Raw genomic sequence first — 24,606 nt, forward strand, 5'->3', positions numbered from 1 at the left:
CATTGCTAAGTAGATTCCATCTTAATAATATGCCACGATTTGTTCACTCCTTCACCTCTTAGTGAATATTTGGGTTGTTTCCAGTTTGAGGCTCTTACAAATAAATCTCCTATGTACATTCACATTCAAACTCTCAAGCCATAATAATAAGAAATACATATAAAATTGTCAAATCACTATGTGGTACACCTGAAACTGATGTAACAACCCAATATTGTGAGTCATCTATATTTTGATCAAAAAGAAAAGAAGAAGAAAAAATGTTTTAAAACAAAGATAAAGAAAATAAACAACCCAATCTAAAAATTGGGAAATTATTTGAATAGATACTTCACCAAAGAAGACAGACAGATGACAAATAATCACATGATGCTCAACACCATCCACCATTAGAGAAATTCGAATTGAAACCACAAAGAAATATCACCACATACTTAGTAGAATGGATGGAATTTAAAAGACCAATCATTCCAAGTGTTGATGAAGATATTGAGCAACTGGAACATTCATCCACTGCTAATGGGAACATAAACTTATACAGCCATTTGTAAAGGTGGGTAGGTTCTCAAAACATTAAACATACACCTACCACATGACCCAAGCACTTTACTCTTAGGTACTTACCCAAGAAACACGAAAGTGTATGTTCATACACATACATGTTCATGAATGTTCATAGCAACTTTACTTGTAATAATAAGCTGTGTTTTTAAAAGGACTCCATATACCCTCAAGTTCCATCCACTTTGATACAAATGGCCAGATTTCATTCTTTCTTGTTGCCATGTAGTATTCCATTGTATATATAAACCACATCTTTTTTTTTAATTTATTTATAGTTTATTGTCAAGTTAGTTTCCATATAACATGCAGTGCTCTTCCCCACAAGTGCCCTCCTCCATGTCTATCACCCTTCCCCTTTCCTCTCCTTCCCCTTTTCCTATCGCCCTTCAGCCCTCAGTTTGTATTCAGTATTCAAGAGTCTCTCATGATTTGCCTTCCTCCCTCTCTTTAACTCTTCCCCCCCTTCCCATCCTCATGGTCTTCTGTTAGGTTTCTCCTATTAGACCTATGAGTGAAAACATATGGTATCTGTTATTCTCTGTCTGACTTATTTTGCTTAGCATGACACCCTCAAGGTCCATCCACTCTGCTACAAATGGCCAGATTTCATTCTTTCTTATTGCCTTGTAGTACTCCATTGTATATATAAACCACATCTTCTTAATCCATTCATCAGGTGATGGACATTAAGCTCTTTCCATGATTTGGCTATTGTTGAAAGTGCCGCTATGAAAATTGGGGTACAAGTGCCCCTATGCATCAGCACTTCTGTATCCCTCGGGTAAATCCCCAGCAGTGCTATTGCTGGGTCATAGGGGAGTTCTATTGATAGTTTTTTGAGGAATCTCCACACTGTTTTCCAGAGCAGCCGTACCAGTTTACATTCTCACCAAAAGTGTAGGAGAGTTCCCATTTCTTTACATCCTCACCAGCATCTATAATCTCTTGATTAATTCATTTTAGCCACTCTGACTGGTGTGAGGTGGTATCTCTGTGGTTTTGATTTGTATTTCCCTGATGTTGAGTGGTGCTGAGCATCATTTCATGTGTCTGTTGGCCATCTGGATGTCCTCTTTATAGAAGTGTCTATTCAGGTCTTCTGCCCATTTCTTCACTGGGTTATTCATTTTTCACATGTGGAGTTTGGTGAGTTCCTTGTAGATTTTGGATACTAGCCTGTTATCTGATATGTCATTTGCAACTATCTTTTCCCATTCCTTCAGTTGCCTATTAGTTTTCTTAATTGTTTCTTTTGCAGTGCAGAAGCTTTTTATCTTGATGAGGTCCCAATAGTTTGTTTTTGCTCTTGATTCCCTTGCCTTTGGGGATATGTTGAGTAGGAAATTGCTGTGGTTGAGATCCAGAAGGCTGTTTCCTCTTTCTCCTCGAGGGTTTTGATGGTTTCCTGTCTCACATTCAGGTCCTTCAGCCATTTTCAGTTTGTTTTTGTGTATGGTGTAAGAAAATGGTCTAGTTTCATTCTTCTGCATGTTGCTGTTCTCCCAGCACCACCTGTTAAAGAGGCTGTCTTTTTTCCATTGGATACTTTTTCCTGTCGTGTCAAAAATTAATTGGCCATACATTTGTGAGTCAAGTTATGGGTTCTCTATTCTATTCCATTGGTCTCTGTGTCTGGTTTTGTGCCAATACCATACTGTCTTGATGATGACAGCTTTGTAGTAGACGCTAAAGTCTGGGATTGTTTTTGGTTTTCTTCTTCAATATTACTTTGGCTATTTTGGGGTTTCTGTGGTTCCATACAAATTTTAGGATAGTTTCTTCTAGCTTTGAGAAGAATGCTGGTGCAATTTTGACTGGGATTGCATTGAATGTGTAGATTGCTTTGGGTAATAATGACTTTTTAACAATGTTTATTCTTCTGATCCATGAGTATGGAATGTTTTTCCATTTCTTGGTGTCCTCTTCAATTTCTTTCATAAGTTTTCTATAGTTTTCATCATATAGGTCTTTTACATCTTTGGTTAGGTTTACTCCTAGATATTTTATGGTTTTTCATGCAATTGTGAATGGGATCAGTTTTTTTGATTTCTCTTTCTGTTGCTTCATTATTGGTGTATAGGAATGCAGCTGATTTCTCTACATTGATTTTGTATCCTGAGACTTTGCTGAATTCATGGATCAGTTCTGGAAGGCTTCTGGTGGAGTCTATCAGGTTTTCCATGTAGAGTATCATGTCCTCTGCGAAAAAGGAAAGTTTGACTTCATCTTTGCCAATTCTGATGCCTTTTATTTCCTTTTGTTGTCTGATTGGTGATGCTAGGATGTCCAGCACTATGTTAAACAATAGTGGTGAGAGTGGACATCCATATCGTGTTCCTAATCTCAGGGGGAAAGCTCTCAGTTTTTCCCCATTGAGGATGATGTTAACTGTGGGCTTTTCATAAATTGCTTTTATAATGTTTAAGTAAGTTCCTTCTATCCTGACTTTCTCGAGGTAAACCACATCTTCTTGATCCATTCATCAGTTGATGAACATTTAGGCTCTTTGCAAGACTTGGCTATTGTTGAAAGTGCTGCTATGAACATTGGGGTACATGTGCCCCTATGCATCAGGAGAGACTTAATAGAGGACCATAGGGTAGGGGAAATGGAAAAAATAGTTAAGGAGAGAGAGGGAGGCAAATCATAAGACACTCTTAAAAACTAAGGGTTGACAGGGGGGTATGGGAGAGAAGAAAATGGATGATGGGCATGGAGGAGGGCACTTGTTGGGATGAGCACAGGGTGTTATATGGAAATGCACTTGACAACTATATGAAAAATAAATAAATAAATAAATAAATAAATAAATAAATAAAGGCCTCCATATAAATCTGAAAATGACTTAGGTTTGGGAACCATTGTGCCATGGGTTTGGGATGTACACAATTGCTCTAGAAAATTTTCATATTCTTTAAATAACACTATAAATGGAGAAAACAGTTAAATTAACAAGTTAACTAGGTGGTGGACGAATGCCATTTAAAGAACCTGTGTGGTGTTTACCTAGTCAGTTCACCTATTTAACTCTCTGTTTAATTCATTTGAACCATGAGAGGTAGTTTCAATGACTCTCAGACTCTAGGACTCTGCATCTATGATCTCCACAAAAAACCTACTCACCCTCCTTGAATGGCTGGAATTAATTCCATAGATCAGTTTAGAGGCCATAGTTTTTCTCCGTTGGGAGCACCCACCCTCCTTTCTGGCAGGTACCCAGTTGTACAAGTAGGTATGCATGCACACATACACGCATGCACACACACTTAAAGTTGTAAATTGAAAAAGTTATTGTTTTCAGGATTGACAGTACCACAACTGTTATTAAACTATTGCAGACACAAAGACCCTCTGCTGCCTTGCAGCCCATGTGAGACTGTATTTTACTTATGTGGATCCCTTTTGTCTGGAATTATTTTCTCATTTTAAATAACTTGCAAAATGTAAGGCTGAGGACAGAGAATCATCAGCCTCCCTTATTTGGAAATGGATTTGTCATTTTCAGTCAGTACCCATACCTGGGGCAGTTTGGATCAAAAACAGTTTTCAAGGCTTCATTTATTACCACTCTTTAAAGTATTCACCCTTTGATCAAAAGCCTGGGGATTCCATGCTTTGCCCCCTCAAAATGTGTTCCTACCCCCAAGATCCCACTGCTGTTTTTGTTTCTTTTGAAAGCCCTGTTTACTTCGGAAATTCAGCAATTGCTCCCGAAGTTCCTTTGATGTCTATTGAATTTAATATATTTCATTGCATTATGGAAAAGCTATTTCAGCTTTTGGTATCAGCATCTTCTTGATGTGCCGAGGGGTCTTTTTGTTGGGTTTTGTGCATGTGGTTGTTGATTTGCGTGGTTGAATTTTTTTAGAATGATTGAAGATTTTTGTTCTTTTTATTTTATTTTTAAAGTCTAGCCAAAGGGTGAGCAAGCAATGAGACTGGCAGCTCCTAGAAACTAGGATTCTCCATTAAGTCAAGGGACCAATGACAAGATGAAATTTTTTTTTCTTCACGCTGTTTTCTCTAATTCCATTGCCCTAACATTGCCTCCACAATAAACCAGCAAAGACCACCTATTACAAACATTGTACCAATCAACAGTTAATCAACCACCTACTATGTGCTTGTTAACATACTAAATTTTGTGCTAGGTAAAAAATTCAAATAGATTCCAGTGTAATTAAGAAATAAGATGTATATATCTCTACTGGATTGAACAACACCTCCGTAAAAGTCATGTCCAGTTGGAGCTTGTGATGTGACCTTATTTGGAAACAGGGCCTTGCAGATGTAATCAGGTTAAGATAAAGTCATACTGAATTAGTGTGACTTCTAACCCAGTGGCTTGTATCTTTAGAATAAGAGGGAAATTTAGACACAGAGACCCATAGGGAGAAAATGGCCATATGAAGACAGAGGCAGAGATTGAAGTCATCTTGTTATAAGCCAAGGACTGCCAAGGACTGCAGGCCACCATCAGAAGTTAGAAGAGCAGAGAATTCTTCCCCAGAGATTTGAAGGAAGTGCCACCCTGCTGATACCCTGATTTCAGTCTCATACCTTCCAGAACTGTGAAAGAATAAGGTCCTGTTGCTTTAAGCCTTCTAATTTCCTAGAGAAGCCTTATGAAACTAAAACAGTACTCAATATATAATTAATAGCAGATGCCTATGAATTATCTGACACTAATGTAAGAGTTTTCATATCTAATTTTTGCATTCCTATGAGGTTAGATATAGTTATTGTCCCATATTTTGTGTAACCATATGATTTATCATTCAAAAAATATACTTTTGACAGTGAAAGAGGACACTATTAACAATTGCACTAGGCCAATAGGTATTAGACAAGACCATTGGGGATATATGGCCATCCTACCCATACTGCAGAAGACAAAACTGAAGAGCAGAAAGGTTAAGTAATTTGCTCAAGGACACACAGCTAGTAGATGGCAAAGACAAGATCTGAACCCAGAGCACTTGACTATAACCACCACTCAATGCAACAAAACAAAAAGCGACTTTAATATATGCCTCAGGCACAGATCTAACATTAGTACAGACAGGCTCAGGTGTCCAATAACCACTGGCCTATGTGTCCAAGACCTAAGAAAAATGAAGAAGATTCTCCCTGGTCCAGTTACACAAGGTCATAGGAATAGAAGTTAAAAGACCTACATTATAGTTTCAATTGTGTCATTCAATTACCAGGTCCCAGGAGCAAGCTAATTCCCTTCACTGCATCTTTGGCCTCTTCTGGTCTTGCTGTCAGGCCATTCCACTCACAGCATTGCCCAGATGACCTCAAACCATAAGCAGCTTTCCAAAGGCTTACCTCTGTTCAAGACCCAAACACTAATAGGAAGTTGCAAAGAAATAAAAGAGAGTGAGAAAGAGAGAGACCCTGTTGCCTACAGATGGGCTCTAGGTCTTCTTCCTAAATAGCAAAGAGTGGGGATCATTTGAACTAAGGCTACATTCTAGGCTCCTCACTACTTCTGAACCCTGAACCCCAAGTTAAACTGAGGTCTTAATGTCCTCACATCCTCCCTGGAACTACCTGCAAGCCCTATCCTTGTGCCCTGCTCTGCCTCCTTAGGTCTGAGCCCTTAGGATAAGCTGGACCAAGTTTGAGTTTGTTCAGTCCCTCTAGGTCTGGCACTTGGGCCACTGTGACTGGGCCCTCTATGTGGGTTTGCTCTGCTTGGCCTCTATCATGGCTGGCCTCAGTCAGCCCCTCCTCCCCATGGAAGTTAATAGTGTGGCTCATGATCAGGACTGACTATCTTATGACCATCACAACAATCAATTAGTCACCACATCTTGCCAAATTTACTTTCCAAGTAACTCTGAGTCCACACTCCCCATCTTCACCTCACATGGGCTAATGCTTCCCAACTCCTCTGGCTCCATTCTCTTCCATGCCTTATCTCTTTCCTTTTCCTTACAGATTTCCTCTTCTCACCACTTCAGGAGCTATGACTCTAAAAAACACATTTGACTCCATCATTCCCTATGTGTAAACCTTCAGTATATTCCCAATATAAAGACCAAGCTCCCTAGCATGGGATTCAAGGCCTGCACCACCTGCATCGACTACTCACACTTTCCCTGGAACACCACCTCCTGCTTCCTCAAAGTACCCCTTATTGTTTCAGATACATGGTATTAAACACTGCACCCCAAACACAGCAGTCATTTAGCGCCTCTTTTATTCCACTGCCAAGAATGCCATCCTTCCCTTTGATTAATCCAAGTTCTGGCTCATAAAGCACACCTCAGATATCACATCCTGTGTCAGTCCTGCACAGTCCCCATTCCTGCATCCAGCAATAAGAACCAGTCCTTCGCTGCCCAGGTTTCCCCAAGCCCTTTGATAAAACTTATTTCACTGCCCTCTTTAACTGATAGTGCTGTTCTTATAGGGCTTGTGTGACTTCCCAGAGACTGGGTCTTTCCACATGTGCTTCCCCCATAATGCTAGCCCCATGTGTGAAATGGGTTCTGTATATGCGCACAGATTTGAACTTTGAACAGAAGAGCAAAGCACAACCCTACAACTGCCCTCCTCCCCACAATGTGGGCCCTGAGCACTGGTATCACAAGGCCCCTCCATGGGGTTGGAACCAAAGGCAGCAGATGCAGACTGCAACAGGGCCATGGGAAAGACTCACAAAACCTTTGAAGGAACCAGCTTAGAGGGGGAGCCAAGGATGCTATTAAGACAGGGAAAGAAAGAATAAGAAAGAACCAGCTTTGCTTTGTGCATGTGCCCCCTCCTTTGTAAGCTTTTCCCTGCCAGCAGCCAGCCGAGCAAGAGCAAGCCGTGGTCTTTGCTGCCGAGTTGGTGCTGGAAGGTTCAGAGTTTTTCTCCAACTCCTCCCTCTCTCCAATCCCCCAGTTCTCTTGTATTTGTTGCAATTTGGCTGCCAAGCCTTTTTCAAATACACATCATTAATTCCGCTATGCGGCACAAGTAGGATCAGGCATTTAAAAAAGAAAAGAAATATGGAATTCAGGGGCTAGGGCAGCCACATGCAAAGACCATCAGGGAACTCAAACCAAAGAGAGCCTTTATTTTTTTGTGTTTTGTTTTGTTTTTCAACAGACATAAGGTCATTGCAAGCAGCAGCCATTAGCCTAATTAGACCCTCAGAATAAGAGGGGAGAGAGCACTCCAGTGGGAGAGAGGGAGGGGAGGCGGCGAAGATAGTAATTGAAGCCAAATAATGAATATTAAACTCTTGTAAGTAATGTTTAATTAAGTTATTCTACGATTGAGGCTTTTTGCAAATATTACCATGGGATTCAAAGTAGTACATTAAGTGCCCAGAAAATCAGTAAGCAGAGAACACAGGCTGCCTTCTCCTCCAGCCTGTGCCTCCATTTTATCTACATAGCGAGGTTCCATGGGATGATAGCCAAAGGAAGGGACAGAAATACATGTCCTGAGCCCCTGCTTCCACTCCCACACACAGCTTCCACGGCACACCACATGGCACTGGAGCCTGTCACCATGTTACAGTGCAAAAAGTCTATTTGTCAAAAGATTCCATTAAAAGTGAAAAAGACAAGCCAAAACTTGAAAGATATTTGCAAGCCATATAACCATTTGATAATTATTTTTCAGAATATATATATAAAAGCCTACTTACAGAAAGAGACTAATGACCCAGTAGAAAAATGGGCAAAGGATATGGCACTCAATTCACAGGACAAAAAGACCCAGTTAAAATATGAAAAAAAAGTAATAATAATAAGACCTAATCCACTAGGCCTCAGAAAAATGTGCAATCTGAAATGTGACCATGGCATGTCCATCAGATTAACGATAATAACAAAAACATATCATCTGACTACACTGTTAGTAAGGATACAGGGGAATAGGAATGTTTATACAATACACAATGGCAGTCATACTGGAGAGCAATGGGGCACCATACCCTAGAACCCAGAAAATGGATACTGCATAGTATATACCTAGATTCTTAGAAATGTGTACAAAAATATTCAATGTGGCATTATTTATAGAGCAAAAATTGGAAACAACCTAATGATCATCAATAAGAGAAAGAACATATAAATTGAGGTACAATCAATGAAAAATTACTCAGGAGTAAAAACAAATTAATATATGAGGAATAAATCTCTTAAACATAATTTGGAGTAAAAACAAAACCAAAACAAAATTTTAAAAGTAGACCAATATAAATATTGAGGTATAATTTACGTAAAATTTAAAAATCTATAGAATGTAATATTTAGAGACACATATGTGTGTATGAAAAATGAAGTGCATCAGAATGACAAACACCTGGGGCTGAGGATGGAGGGATACATGGGGAATGGCACACAGAGGAGCCTTTAACTGTGAGTGCTGAGTACACAGGCATTCATTATGCAAGTCTATAAACCTTTTTCATGTCTTCAGTATTTCATAATACATATTTTAAAATTGGAAACAATCATATTTTTAAGCAAAGGGAAACATACCTCAATAAGATCCTAAACACCTCATCAGTACTCAGTGTCTCCCTTGATCTGAATACTGAAGACGAACCATGGACGGAAAGGGAGGGGGAGGGAGGGAGGGGGTGATGGTCATGAAGGGGGGCACTTGTGGGGAGAAGCACTGGGTGTTATATGGAAACCAACTTGACAATAAACTATTATAAAAAAAACTCACAGAAATAAAGATTAGATTCAAAGTTAAAAAAAAGAAGATCCTAAACTCCTCAAAGGAAGGACTTGAAACAATCATCAAAGAGATGACAGGGTATGATTAGAAGCCAAGATGCAAGGCACATTAGGGACACAGACCAGATGAGGGACTTTACGAGCCATGAAATGTTGGTCTTGCTGAAACCTCTACCCAGAAAGTGCCTGAATTTGAAGTGGGCTGATACCTGCCATGATCCTAAGCCACAACCAGTCTTGGAACTGTCACAAATGAAGCCAGACCAGGAGAGCCAGTGTGCTGGCCTACTCATTAGTCCTCATGAATAAAAGGACTCCAGGAGGGACAATGTAACCCACAGGGAGGAAAAAGTAAGTTAGGTATTTCTTTCCAATTGAATTGAGGTTACATGTTAACTCTTCTATTTTATATTTAATAGATTATCCAAATTCAGCTACTCCAGAGTAGCTAGGTGTTTTCTGAGGGCCCACAGAGGCTTTATTTTCTTGTTAGAGCTTGAGAATACCTAGTAAACTTTGGTCATGGGGACTCATCTTTGGGCAGAAGAGGTGCTACAGACACAAAAATTGTCACCAGAAATATCTGAACCTCTTTTAGTTGGATTTGGACCTGAAGAAGTCTTGTTGAGGGATCACTTCAGTTAATTGCAAAGAAGGGACATGATGAAACATCTTTAACTGGACTTTAAACAGTCATAGAGTAATATTTTTTTTACTGAAGTATAGCTGACATACAATATTGGATGAGTTTCAGGTGCACAACATAGTGATTCAACATTATATACACTGTGAAGGAATCCCTACTATAAATCTAGTTAATGTCTAGCGGTCACCACCTATATAGTTGTCACCATACACGTTGCTGCATATTATTAACTATATTCCCTTGTATCCCCGTGTCTTATTTATTTTATAACTAGAAGTTTCTACCTTTTAATCCCTTTCCCATATTTCACTCATCCTCTACCCTTCTCCCCTCTAATAACCACCAGATTGCTCTCTGTATCAAAGAGTCTGCTTCTGTGTGCTTTGGCTTTCATTTCTTTGATTGGTTGATTTGTTGGCTAGTTTTAGAGTCCATGTATAAAGGAAACCAGACAGTATTTGTCTTTCTCTGTCTGAGTTATTTCACTTAGAATAATACCCTCTTGGCCCATCCCTGTTGTCTCAAATGGTAAGATTTCATTATTTCTTAAGGCTGAGTAATATTCCATTGTATATATATGTTCCATTGTGTCTATACCACACCTTCTTTATCCATTAATCTGTCAGTGGACACTTAGGTTGCTTCCATTATCTTGGCTATTGTAAATAATGCTTCAGTAAACATAAGGTTGCATATATCTTTTTAAATTAGTATTTTCATTTTTCTTTGAATGAATACCCAAAAGTGGAATTGCTGGATCATATGGTAGTTCTCTTTTTAAGTTTTTGAGGAACCTCTATATTGTTTTTTATAGTGGCTGCACAGTTTTTCAATCCCACCAACAGACCACATGGGTTTCCTTTTCCCACATCCTTGCCTTTGTTTGTTATAGCCATTCTGACAGGTGTGAGGTATAATTTCACTATGGTTCTAATTTGAATTTCCCTGATGACAAGTGATGGTGAGCATCTTTTCATGTGTCTATTGGCCATCTGTATGTCTTCTGTGGAGAAATTTCTATTCAGGTCTCTAGCCCATGTATTTATTAGATTGTTTGGATTTTTTTATATTGAATTGTGCAAGTTCTTATTTAGTTATTTATTTGTTTTGAATATTAACCCCATATTGTTTATATCATTTGCAAATATCTTCTCCCATTCAGTAGGTTGCCTTTTGATTTTTGCCAATAATTTCTCACTATAATGTATTCAACTCCCCAATGAGAGTCCCTCATTGATAGGCACTCCCTTTGAAACAACTTTGCATACACACTCTTACTCACCAGTGCTTTTATTTCTATGAGATAGATTCTCAGAAGCGAGACTGTTGAGTAAAAAGAAATATGCATTTTTTCCATTTCACTAGCTATTTCCAGTTTTTTTTTTCCAAAAAGACTGAAACAGTTAATGTTTCTTCCAATGTATATGTAAATTCTCTCTTCTCTGCATCCCTTCCAATAGTAGTTATTCTTAGTCTTTGCCAGTCTGTTAAGCATAAAGTGATAACGCAAAATACTACCTTAATTTGCATTTTTATGACTTCGAGTAAGTTTAAGCATTTCTTACTGTGTTTACTGGTGATTTAGATTTGCTCTTCTGTGAGCTACCTTTTCATATTTTTTGCCTGTTTTTCTGTTTGGCTATCTTTTTGTTGATTTTTAAAAGCTCTTTCTATATTATGGATATGAATCCTTTATCAGTTAACACACAACAAGTATTTGAGACCTATCATTCGATTCCATTCTTATTTTTACATTCAAATTGCAGCTCTCTGTTTGACCTAGGACACAGGATGAGAATCAGAGATTTAGATCAATGTTCTAGATCTCCTCTGAGGATGGTGGATGTCTCCTCAGGCTGCCACAACAAAGTACCATAGTTTATGTGGCTTAAACAACAGAAATTTATCTTCTCACAGTTCTGGAGCCTGGAAATCCAAGATCACAGTAAAAGAAGGATTGGTATCTGGTAAGGCTTCTCTTCCTGGTTTGTAGGCAGCCACCTTCTCAGCTCGTTCCCACATGGCCTTTCTTCAGTGCTTGTGTAGAGAAAGAGAGAAGTCTCTGGTGCCCCTTTCCCTTTTTTGTTTTTAACATTTATTCATTTTTGAGAGACAGAGACAGAGCAAGAGCATGGAGGGGAAGAGAGGGAGACACAAAATCTGAAGCAGGCTCCAGGCCCCAAGCTGCCAACACAGAGCCCCACGCAGGGTTTGAACTCATGAACCATGAGACCATGATCTGAGCTGAAGTCAGGCACTTAACCAACTGAGCCACCCAGGTGCCCCTCCCTTCCTCTTTTTATAAAGACACTAATCCTATTAGATCAGGCCTCTACCCTTATGATCTTATTTAATTACCTCCTTGAAGGCCCTGTCCAAAAATAGTAACATTGGGGATTAAGTTTTCAACATATAAACATAGGGGCACAATTCAACTTCTATCAGATGGGCTCCTCAGAAATGGATAACTGTAGAGAGGAAATGAGAGGACGAAGTGTATGAGCCTCATTCATCCTTGCAGCATGTCCCATGCTTTAGCACAGCAAGGAAGCAGCTGGATGATCCTCACTCCCCCAAAGGATGACACAGAAATAACAGAAGAGCCCCTGGGTATGGAGGAACTACGGGCAGGAAGCAGGGATGTCTCCACAGAGGCCTGCATTCCAATGGCCCAGCACCAGGTTGGGGTAATCGTTGCACCTGTGTGGACACCTGTGAGGATAGGTGTCTGCAGGGCCATAAGTCTTGGCTCTATGTAACTTCCCGGAACTTAGACAGACAGGGAGGGAACCACTGGCTGACTGGGCGTAAGCTTCTTCATCCTAGCACAATGGAGTCCTGCTTGATATAGTCAGGGTGTAACCAAGGAAAATGTAAGAGAATGCAATCCAAAACCACTTAAGACAAAGCCCCTGAGTTGGGCAGTGCTGGCCCTGGGCAAAGGGCAGAAGCTCCCCAAGAGTGCTGGCGTTTGCCACCACCTCTCTACGCTGGCCCTACAAGTAGATACCTCCTACATCTGCAACTCTCCCCTGTCCAGAGCCACCCCCTTTGCCTCTCTCCTAATCTCCCCTCAAAAGCCACAGTTAGAAATGTCCAGTGCTAGAAATGAGAGCCTCCCCTCCTTCTGCTGAGTCTCCCTCAAAGGAACACATGGCAAATTGCTCCCAGACTTCTTTAACCTAACCCTCCAATTTAGTCCCCATTAAGATGGTTACTCTAATTTACTTATTTGTGGCTGCCAGGCAAAGTCAGAGAGACCCTCCTCATTTAGGGATGCAGCTCTCTTCTCCCTGAAACCAATGCCTACGGCCTGTCCCTCAGTCATTTTCTAGGGCACATGCACCAGCACCTGCCCACATTTAAGCCAGCAGAAAAACAGGACATGTTACATATTTGAGGTTTAACAGCTTGATTCTCAGACTTTATAACACTGGATGGTATAAGCCACATCATGAAATGAAATGGAGAGACACGATTGCCTGCCCACTCCTATGAACGTGCCACTGGGAATAGCAAAGACAGAAAAGGACAGAAAGAAGGACAGAAAGATCGGAGGCCTGGAAGCTGATATTTGGACTGCTTCATTTTTTAATATTTGTTCGTTCTTTTTGAGAGAGAAAGAGGGGGGGAGGGAGATAGAGAGAGAGGGAGGGAGCATGAGCGAGCAAGGAACAGAGAAAGATGGAGACAGAGGATAGAGGATCTGAAGTGGGCTCTGGGCTGACAGCAGAGAGCCCAATGTGGGACTTGAACTCACAAACCATGAGATCATGACCCAATTTCCATTGCTTAACTGACTGAGCCACCCAGGCACCCCTAGGCTCCTTCCAATCTACCTCCGTAGGACTTGATTTCCTCTTCTCAATAATTAGACAGCTGAACATAAAGCTCTTACAGATTAGGAATCTTGGGTTTAGGGACTTTTTACCCTTATATGTTTCAGATATTCTTCTTTGTTTTGTTGTTTTTGTTTTTGTTTTCTAGAATCGATAAATCAAAGCTCAGGTCCTTGGAGAAAGCTGAAGGTGACAAGCTTTTGTTTTCTTCTGTTGGACAAAATCCACTAGAGTCATTCCCCTCTAATTTTTATTTTCTATGTTTCACTTCTGAATGCATCAAAATCTTAGTCTTTCTTGGATGTGAGCAACAAATATTACATCTAAAGCTGTTCTCCCTTAAAAGTCTGCCCTCAATATGAGAAGTTTATCAGGTTCTCCTGGAGAGGCTCCACTGTACCATTAGCATTTGATAGGGAGGTTACAATTTGCAAACCTTTTTATCTTTGGGAAAAGCAAAGCAAGGAAGGAGGGCCAGATCACTGGGTCCCTAGCTCAGAGTTGCAAACTGATTTTATTTATGAAATGGGCTTAATTTAATCATTAGAACAAGTGATCCAGATGATGTTTTCACTGTGAGCTGGTGACAGGCATGCAGTTCTCCAACCTCCAACATGCACAAGTAGGAATGTGCATACACTCACACACACTATCTTCCCCACCCTCCCCCATCCACACACACACAGAGTCACATATAAGAAAAAATGCCATCAAGGCAATAGTCATAGGGGGGACACTGGAGTGAAGACATTTTTTGTTAGGGCCTAAGAGAGGAAATGCCATATTGTTGACAAAGCATTTCCTTATGCACCATATCTTTCAATCTCTTCCACCTCAAGGTCACACAGTTTGTTCTAGTGGATTGTCCTCTCCAATGCACCTACACACCCCTTGGCCAACTTCTCCTTCCCAGAGAAATCTTCTCTGACAATCCTATCTAAATTAGGATACTCTCCCACCATTAATCTCCATCTTTACACTCTGTTTGTTTTTATAGAACTTAATTTATTTGGGTATTTTTTTAATTTAGCTATTTATTCCTGTCTCTTCCACCGAATTATAAAATCCTTAAAAGCTAGGAATCCAGTCTGTCTGATTCATCTTGGATTAGCAGCAACCAATAAAACGCCCGGCATGTAGCCAGCACTCATCAAATATTTGTTGAATAAACCAACTTGATTTTTGCAACTGTACAGTTACAGTCATTTCACAAGGAAGGAAACCAAGGCTCATAGAGGTTAGGTAATTTGCAAGTTTTCAACAGCTAGTAAATGGCAGGGCCAGAATTTGAATCTAATTCTATGCCTGTTTCACAACATCATGCTATTTCAGACAGTCATTCTTGGAGCTATGAATTATCCTTTGAATGCCACTATAGCAGCCAGTTTCAGGGAAAGAAGAGAGAGTTTGATGCACACATGCACACATGCACACACACGTGTACACAGATACACACCTTTGAACCTGACTCCACTCCCCCAGCTATTTAGCTAGGAAGTGCCAGATGGTGATTTGACACTACTATACCTACCATACTCCCACTTGGTGCCTGCCTTGCAAATGACCACAATTAGAACAATCCAAGGCCTTGAAGATGGAAGTACACAAAAGGAAGATGACAGAATGTTAGAACTGGAGGGGATATTTTGCAGGTAGGGAAACTGATGCTACACTGAATGAGAGTGACTTGCCCAAGGTCACTTGTAGTAGAACCAGCTAGAACCCAGGTATCCCGATTCTTGGCTCAGTGCTCATTCGGTGAGACCAATCCCAGTGAATGCAATGATTTCCTCAGGGATCCTCTAATCACTAAAAATCAATGCTGATGGCTTCCTTCATCTGCTTCTTCAGAGCTTGGTCCCAGAAAATGCATATGGGGAAGTCTGCTCTGATTTTGTGGGAGCATTTCACATGTGAAGTTGGGATTTAGCTGTTTTTGCAAATTTCTAAAGGATTGTGTGAAGCTATTGCTTCATACCTAGCTCTTTTTCTCCATTTTCCCAGCTGGGCCTCTCACATTCACCTAGTAAGCAACAAGACATTGCTCCCAAGCATGATCAAGGGCTATGGCCAACCTCCCAGTGGTTAATATTTGTTTTCAAATGAAAAAAAATTTTAATGATATGTATGCACACAAATAAACATATACACATTCTGAATAGACCCTGGTCTAGAGATGCAAAGAAAATTTTTTTTTAATTTTTTAATGTTTATTTATTTTTTTGAAAAAGAATGAGTGGGGAAGGGGCAGAGAGAGAGGGAGTCACAGAAGCCAAAGCAGGCTCCAGGCTTTTATCTGTTGGCACAGATCCCAACACAGGGCTCAAACCCACGAATGATGAGATCATGACCTGAGCTTAAGTTGGACATTTAATCAACTGAGCCACCCAGATGACCTTTATGCAAGGAAAATATTTAAACAGACTTGGGTGTCCCAAGTTAGATTGAAGAATTAAAAGCACAAAAGGAAAATTCTGCAAAAAAGAAAAGAAAAAAGCAAGATTATCAGAAAGAAAAAAAACCTCAGAGACTTTCCTCCAGAAGCCTAGGCAAAGGACACTACCAAGGTTATGGACTGGCTCAGGAGTTGAAGATAAAGGCTCACACTTAACCCATACTGTGCAGAGAGGCTCTACATCAGATTAGAGATCCCTGCTAGGACCTGTCATTATGAAGCTCATGAGGAGTCTAGATTAGACAACCCTGCTTAACATGCCTTACAGAGGCTGGAATGATGTACATAGATGGGTCCATGACTATAGAGGATATCACACACACATACTCATACTATCCCATGTCTCTTGGCCCTTGCTAATAATGCTCCTTCTCCTATATAATCTCCTGAAGGCTCAGCTCCTGTGGTGTTTTGTCCAGGCACCTGGAGGGGATCCTCCCACCTCTTCCTGGGATCATCCCCCTTGCTCTGTGTGCTCATATTACTCTGTACTCACCACCAAAACAGCATCTGCCCCAGTATCACACCACAATCAGCTGTCTGCATGACCATCTTCCCCATCAGACTGTGGGTTCCTTGAGAGTGAAGGCAGTGTTCTGCCTGTCTTCTGTCCCAACCCCAAGCACACTGCCAGGCACATAGTAGCCTTCAGCAAATAGGTGCTAAATGGTTAAATGGCTATATTTCTGCTTGGGGCAAGAGTGGAGACAGTGGGATCTTCCCACAGGTCTACCACAACACTAATTTTTATCTCAAATCCTGATAACATTAACACTTATCATACAACCAGTGGATTTTCACCTCAATAAAATAATGTTCAGTTAAATACAGAAAAGCAGTGGAGAAAAAAGACCACTATATTTATTTCTTAAGGCTGCCTTAACAAAGTACCACAGACTGGGAGGCTTTACCAACAGAAATGAGTTTTCTCCCAGTTCTGGAAGCCAGAAGTCCATGATCAAAGTGTTGGCAGGGTCAGTTCCTCCTGAGAATCTGTTCCACACCTCTTCCTCAGTTTCTGGTGGTTTCTTGGCCGTCTTCTATGTCCTTGTATTGTAGACTCATCACCAAGATCTCTGCCTCCACCTGATGCTCTTTCTGTGTCTTTTCACATAATCTTCCTCATGTTATGTCTGTGCTAATTTCCCCTTTTTACAAGAACACATATCATATTTGCTTAGGGCCAACCTCAATGACCTCAACTTGATGAATTCTGTAATTTCCAAAGAAAGTCACATTCTGAGACACCAAGGGTTAGAACTTGAACATAACATTCTAGAGGACACAATAAACCTAGAAGAACCCATACTCAAAACTGGCCAGCCAAAAGCATACAACCACAGTATGTTCTACAACTGTCCTGTTTTATGTTCCTCTTGGACAAAATCCTGGAAGAATTCGTGATGGGCCAAACTGAGGATTTGCTGAAGTTTACTTATGATGCCCTTTCTTCTACCACCTACTTTCCTCATTTTGTATGTTCCTCTACTATTCGTTCATTGTCTCCTGGTTGCTTACCATGAAATACTTCCCAGAACACTTGCATGTTAATTTAAACAGTTGCAAATAGTCCTTCCTTCAAGATCCAAGGAAATATGAAATTGTATTTCAGACACAGTAGTGGAGGAAGTGTGTGTGTGTGTCTGTCTGTCTGTCTGTGTCAGAGAAAGAGACAGAGACAGAAGTAAAGAGACAGAGAGGTGAAATCAGGAACTCTAGGACAGCAACAAAACAGTACGTCTGTGTTCCCTGCCTCCTGGAGACACCATGTCATCAAAGGAAATCCCAAGTGACAGTGCGTGAGTGGATGCAGAGGCACAGATGTGCAGTAAAGCTAGGGGTGGTACCTGAAGTTGCAAGGATTTCCATGTGAGAAATCTTCGAAGTGCACAGCTGCACACAAGGTGGGTTGAGGGAACCCCATCTTAGTGGACTCTCACTTTGGGGCATTGTCATAAGCAAGAGCATTGGCCTGGAGTCTGGACATGAACTCTGGCCCCACTCCTCTACTGATCTGCTATGTGAAGCTGAACCTGTCTATTCTCCTCTCTGTGGACTTAGTTTCCCCATCTGTACAGCAGAATTTAGGGTGAGGTTGGGATGAAAATAGGAGGCTCATCCCTAGTTCACTCCCATCATGCAACCTGTGAGTACCTCCAATGACCCCTCCTTGCCAAGAAAAACCATCAGCAAAACAGCAAACAAGGAGAGAGGGCACTGAGCATCAGCCAAGCCTTCATCTGCCTGATCACTCTAAACAGAAATCACTTACCCTAAACGGCAATCATCCCCGATGGCCTCCTTTCCAAATGCTGTGTATGACAATGAGTGATTTGTAACAACATCCAATCAGGCGCACCTAACCTTCCTGTAATTGCCTGTCCTTTTCAGCGTTCTTAAAAGCTTTCCAGTGGAAAAGAACAGAAGCTCCTTGTCAGAAGGAGGCTATTACACAGACACTCCCCATTTTTTCCCTCTCATCCAGCCCATGTCTGTACCCCCAGTCCCCACATCGAGCATCTGCCTGAATGTTGCCATGGAGGCAGCCCCCACTGGCTGGTGTAAGTTACCCAGCTGTTCCCCATCCCCACCAGCTCTCTTTCTGATGCCCAGAACCCTGGGGCCAGGGCAGCTCATGCATCACAGATCCAACAGATTATTTTGTTTCCTTCCAAGCTAGAGGAGGTGACTGACCCCAGCAGCATTTTCAGTTCACATTGAACATCATTATGAAAACAGCAGGACTGAACACCAAAAAGGTCCTGGGACATGCTTTGGAGTCACAAGGGCCTAGGCAGATTCCTATCCCCATGAATCTCTGCAGGCCAGGATTCTGAACAAGTCATGCACCATATTTTGTGCCCTGAACAAAAGGATAGCACTCTGCTCTCTTTGTCTGGAATGGCAAAAGTCTTGGGGAGATTTCTTAGTCCCGCAACCAGCTCCCCATCCCAGTATGGCAGATTAAGGGAAGGAAAGTGTATGGCTCAAGGCCTAGATTCAGAAGCCCACCAAACCATAGTCATAAGAGGGGGCAAGAATGAACCATGAGCCTGGAGGTCCCAGGGGCCAAAAAGAGGGATTGAAATTCTCCCGAAGAGAAAGTAATTGGGAGATCATGCACAACACTGAGCAGGTACAACATGTTTGTTCTGAAAATACTAGATAGATTTCTCACTGTCCCACACATACCATGCTCACCCTGAATCTCTTGATTTTCCTCTGAATTTACACACTCATTCAACACATGTTTGTTGAATGACCCCTGGTTGGGAAGGGCTGGGCTAGGCACTATGAGAAATGTAGAGATGCCCATGACATGTGTCCCACCCAGTTCCCACTCTAACAAGGTGTGTCAGGAATGGAAGCCTTACTCAGGTAGCTAGTGACTGCTTGAGAATCATAAATATTTCTAAGAGGTACAGGGCCAGAGGCAACAATAGGAAGGAAGGATCTGTGTCCACTAGCCTGGGTGAGTGGAGTGTAGAAGTCAGGGAAGGCTGAGTGGAAACAGGAAATGAGGGTGGATTAGGCATTACAGGCACAGCCAGAGCAAAGGGCCTGACCAAAGAGCATGGGTGGTTGGGGTGGGGTATAAATGGAGGAGGAAGAGCAAAAGGTTGGATTTGCCTGAAGGATAGGATTAGGGGAAATCTGGAGGGTGTGGGAGGCAAGGCACAATGGGGTCAAGGTAAGTGAGGATACAAATGCCCACAAGGAGTCTGAATCATGACACATCAGAGACAAAGATTCCAGAAAAATCCATCTAGTGAAGCTTCATACCTGTTTATAAGTTGGCTCCTCACCATCAAGACCAGACCAACATGTTAGGAGGCTGTACTGTATTTTTCCCTCATTGATTTACAGTCTTCTACAAAGAGAGAGACTGTGTCTCAAAGAGACTGTGTCTTACACAGTTTTGGACCCCACATTGTGCCAGCTCAAAGCTGGGCATGGCATCAACTCCCATGCCTGCTGATCTTCCAGGAGACTGTGAAACTGCTTCCTTTAGGGCCAGTAAAGACTCTCCTCTGCCCTGCTCTTGCGGTTCTGGGATGGTAGAGAGGGAATTTTTACCCAGTTTCCTTTTGAACAGGACTCCTACCACCTCGTCCCATCTTCCTTTTCTTATAGTCCCCTGGGATTGGCTTTATTCCAGACAACACTGAGCAAGCACATACACATGCAAGGACATACACATGCACATACATGCACGCACATGCAATGCAGACATATACATACAAAAGCAATACTCCCACACATGAACACAGAAGGAGGGAACATTTCTCATGCCCTTCAAAAATCTGGCATTTGCACTAACTCCCCCAAGCATTAATTTTCTACCAATCCCATGTCCTCAAAATACAGGGGAAACTGAGATCACTGAGAACTGCCTCCAGCCCCAACATGTGCACACACACACAGATACACATGCACATGCAACACACACATACATGCATGCACACACACATGTGATAAAATATGGAAAAGAGCCTAGAGGACAAAGAGAGGATAAAGAGTCCAAAATAGAAAGCGCTAAGTGACTGAAAGAAAAATGGGCATGTAAAGACAGACAGGCCAGCCAATAGAGAGTAGTACATACATGGACTAATGAGAGAGAGAGAGATGCAACTGAAGGAGTAAATGCTGCTTCTCCACCAGGGCCAACGAGCTTCCATAGACATTTATTCAGACTCGAGCTACCACTGAGGTAACGTGAGGTGTTCTGCTGTGTTCTCTGTGGATGGCCTCTGAATTGTAGTGAAATAGGTACTATTTTTGCCACCATACAAGACTCCCCACCCAAGAGTACTTCCCAGTCTCCCATATCCCATGTCAGGCCCTGCTCCACCTGCCCTGAAGGTCAGTTAGCTCTGGGCCTTCTACCTGGTCCAGGAGGAGAGATGGTCCCTACCACATCACTCTTCCCACTCCTGCCTGTCCCCTGTGCATCTGGCCTCTCAACACCTTCAGCCAGCAACTCAACCCCAAATATCCTGTCCACCAGCAGCCCGATCCTATTCTTCCCTAAAAGTCCATCCTGTCCAAGAATCCTTCACCTATCACCTGTTGGCCCACCTGCTCCCCTCTCTCTCACCCTGGGCACTGCACATAGGGCACTGGGCACATTGTCAAGCTCATACCAAGCAGGTACCTGCCTCCCCTTCCTGGTCAGGTCCTGTATGCAGCCCCATGTTCAGCTCCTGTGCCCTTGCCCTCTCCCTCCACACCCCTGCTCTTATTCAATGTTTTGTTCTGAGTTTGAAAAGCATCTAAGAAGTAACTGATGAAAAGTGCTGGTGTTTCCTGGAAAGGCTGCCTTTTATCCATAGCCCCTGGGACTTAGGAGGGAACTGCTTCCCTCATCACCTTCTCTTATGTGAAAAGTTTACAATTTCCATCCAGTTCCCTTCTAAGCAGTCCTCCACCTAATGCCTGCCCCATCCACATGAGCACCATCTCCACCAATCAAAGTCCATGATCCAAAATCCTCCTGGGTGTCAGATCCCATATCTTTGGAGGAAAATAGTTCCACAAGAGATCACACAGGAGGCTGTTGCAGGGCCAGTGTTGGCCAAATGGCAAGGCTGTTAAAGTCCTTTGATGTTTTTCCATCCATCCCCTCCATCCATTCTCTATCTTTAAGTACCTGCTATAGGTGGTGTGTACTCATATTCTACTAGAACCTTCATTCTGTCTCACAAGGAAATGAGCTGATAAACTCCTGCCCATGCCTACACCTTCCTGCCTACTCCCAAATCCTGCCAAGACTTTGTGTTCCTTAAAGGTAGAGGCCACCATTTTTTTTTACATTTTTGTATCCCTAGAACCATGCATGGTTATTGGAATCAGTAGACACTCCAGAAAAGTGGAAGAAAGAAAGAAAAGAAGAAAGTGAGGGAGGAAAAAAGGAAGGAAGGAAAGAAGGAAGGAAGGAAGGAAGGAAGGAAGGAAGGAAGGAAGGAAGGAAAGAAGGAAAGAAGAGAGGAAGGAAGGAAGGTAGAAACCAAATTTTGGCCAAGCTCCAAGTAAAAATTCATCTCTCTGCATGCCACAGGACAGATATTGCTTACCTGAACAACAGTATCAGACATTTCCAGCTAATCTCTCTGCTCCACAGTTTCCTCATCTTAAATAACAGAGACAGTAACAGAACCTACCTTGAGGAGTTGTAGTAAAGCTTAAACAACTTAATGCATTTGAAGCTGTGAAAGGGCTGCCTGTCACATAATAAGCAGTTATGAGCCATTGTCTACCTCATTCTCATCATCAAGGGATACATTGTGCAGGCCACACAGGCCTACACTTGGTTGCAAGACACAGCCTCCCCTTGCTGAGTAGATTCTTCCTACAGGTGAATCTACAAAGGACAGGCATACATCTTTACTGTTTGTTAAATTTTCTCCTATTGTGTGTACTTGAATGTGTGATTTATGGGGGGATGGTTGTGTGTATGCTTTGTACCTCCTATCTTAATGACTTAGCTAGGAACTGATTACAAACACTGAACCACAGTAATGCCTCATTTATGCCTCTTTGTCTGAAATCAAAGAAGTATTCTGGGTGAGCAAAGTTTCCAGATAACTGAGGATATGTTTTTAGGCAGAAACTTGTATCATTTTTACCATATTTGGTGAAAGTCATTTTCCATATATGATGACTCTTTTATTAACATGAACTGAATTACTGGTAGCACCTCTGGTGTAGTGGAAATGACACTGGACTCAAAACCAAAAGGCCTTCAGTTGGGTCCCTTCAGCTCATTAACATTTGCACATCCCAAATCTCTCATCTATAAAACCACAGTAGGGGCACCTGCATGGTTCAGTCAGTTGAGCATTTGATTCTTGATTTCAGCCCAGGTCATGATCCCAGGGTCATGAGATTGAGCCCTGCATCTGGCTCCCCACTGAGCATGGAGCCTACTTAATATTCTCTCTCTCTCTTTTCTCTCTCTCCCCTTCTTCCCCACTTGCTCTCTCTCTCTTTCTGTAAAATAAAAAAAAAGTTATAAAACTACAATGAGTCCCTCTAACTCAATAGCTGTCAGGCAGAAAGGGTGTAATGTCTGTGAAAGCACTCTGAAAACTCCTAAGTGCTATGTGAGTGCTGAGTTTTAACAGTACAGTCTGTTATCTGAAGTTTTCCCCCCATCTCCTGAAAGGGTCAAGGTCACTACTCACAGGAACTTTTCACAATGGAGAAAAGCAAAATCATCTCATTCCACCATGAAGAAAGCAGTTAGCTAGCCACTTAGCTAAGAAGGAAGAATTCACCAGCACACAAACCCCGCTAAGCATGCCGTCGCCTTCCCAGACTCTCCCACTACACACAACACTTAATCTAGGAAAGTGACTCAGTCTCCAACTGGGTTTAATCATCTCCTTGTGACATCATAGAGAGATGAGGAGATAGGCCAGGGCTCACTGCAGCCTCCCCAGCCCATGCCTGCTGCAGGTTATCTATGAGGCTCACTTGCTATGGGACCCCCACCTCCCAGAGGGACCTCTGGGCTCACAGTGGAAGCCAGTCCTCCCCAGACACCCCCCCACCCCCGTCTACCTTCAGAGGACTGGGAGCACAGAGCCACTGAAGTACAGAAGCTACTGAAGCCCTGCCGGAGTCCTGGCCTGGGCATGCGCAGGTCTAGAGCAGTAGGCTGCAGCCCAAGGAGAGGGCCACACCTGGCCGGGAAATCATATTCAGCCCTTCACTGCCACTGTGTTGGCACGTTCATGTTCTGAGATACTTTCAAGTAACTGAAATTCATCATTTAGGCCACAGATTCATTTTATTTTCAATGTTTAGGATATACATTTTTCTAAATAGGATGACAATCTTCTGCTTTCTGAAACAGAATAAGAAAAACACATTATTTCTTTTTCTTATTTATGTACCTCATTACGATGGAAGCCCCATGAGCATGGGGACTTTTGTGCCTGGTACTCGCAAGATGCTCAGAAGACATAAGCAAAGCACCTTCCTGTGAAGAGCTCTCAGAATGAGAAGACGGATGGATTCCTTCCCTTCTAGGCAGAGCTCACAGTGCAGCCACTGAGGCTTACACTGACCTGGAATGTTGGAAGAAGGGGGTTTCCAGCACATGATGAGGTGTGAACCATGCTGACTTCCCAACACAGGCTGCCAGACACTAGCAAGCTTTTTGAGCCACAGCATCAACATTTTAAAATCTACCTGCTTGGGGCGCCTGGGTGGCTCAGTTGGTTAAGCCTCCAACTTCGGCTCAAGTCAGATCTCACGTTCGTGGGTTTGAGCCCTGCATCAGGCTCTGTGCTGACAGGTAGCTCAGAGCCTGGAGCCTGCTTCGGGTTCTGTGTCTCCTTCTCTCTCTGCCCCTCCCCCTCTCATGCTCTGTCTCTCTCTGTATCAAAAATAAATAAAACA

At 42.2% G+C, this 24,606-nt stretch overlaps 1 long non-coding RNA gene across 2 annotated transcripts in view; it reads right to left on the reverse strand.

Annotated features, from left to right (window-relative positions):
* Window positions 1–22,382, reverse strand: part of LOC115294085 — a 59,870-nt gene extending 37,488 nt beyond the window's left edge. For both annotated transcript variants that reach the window (XR_003909751.1, XR_003909733.1), the window contains exon 1: window positions 22,275–22,382. This is a non-coding gene — a long non-coding RNA (uncharacterized LOC115294085). The remainder of the gene's footprint in view (window positions 1–22,274) is intronic.
* Between the last annotated feature and the right edge of the window lie 2,224 nt (window positions 22,383–24,606).

This window comes from Suricata suricatta, chromosome 1, assembly GCF_006229205.1.
Source record: "Suricata suricatta isolate VVHF042 chromosome 1, meerkat_22Aug2017_6uvM2_HiC, whole genome shotgun sequence".
NCBI lineage: Eukaryota > Metazoa > Chordata > Mammalia > Carnivora > Herpestidae > Suricata > Suricata suricatta.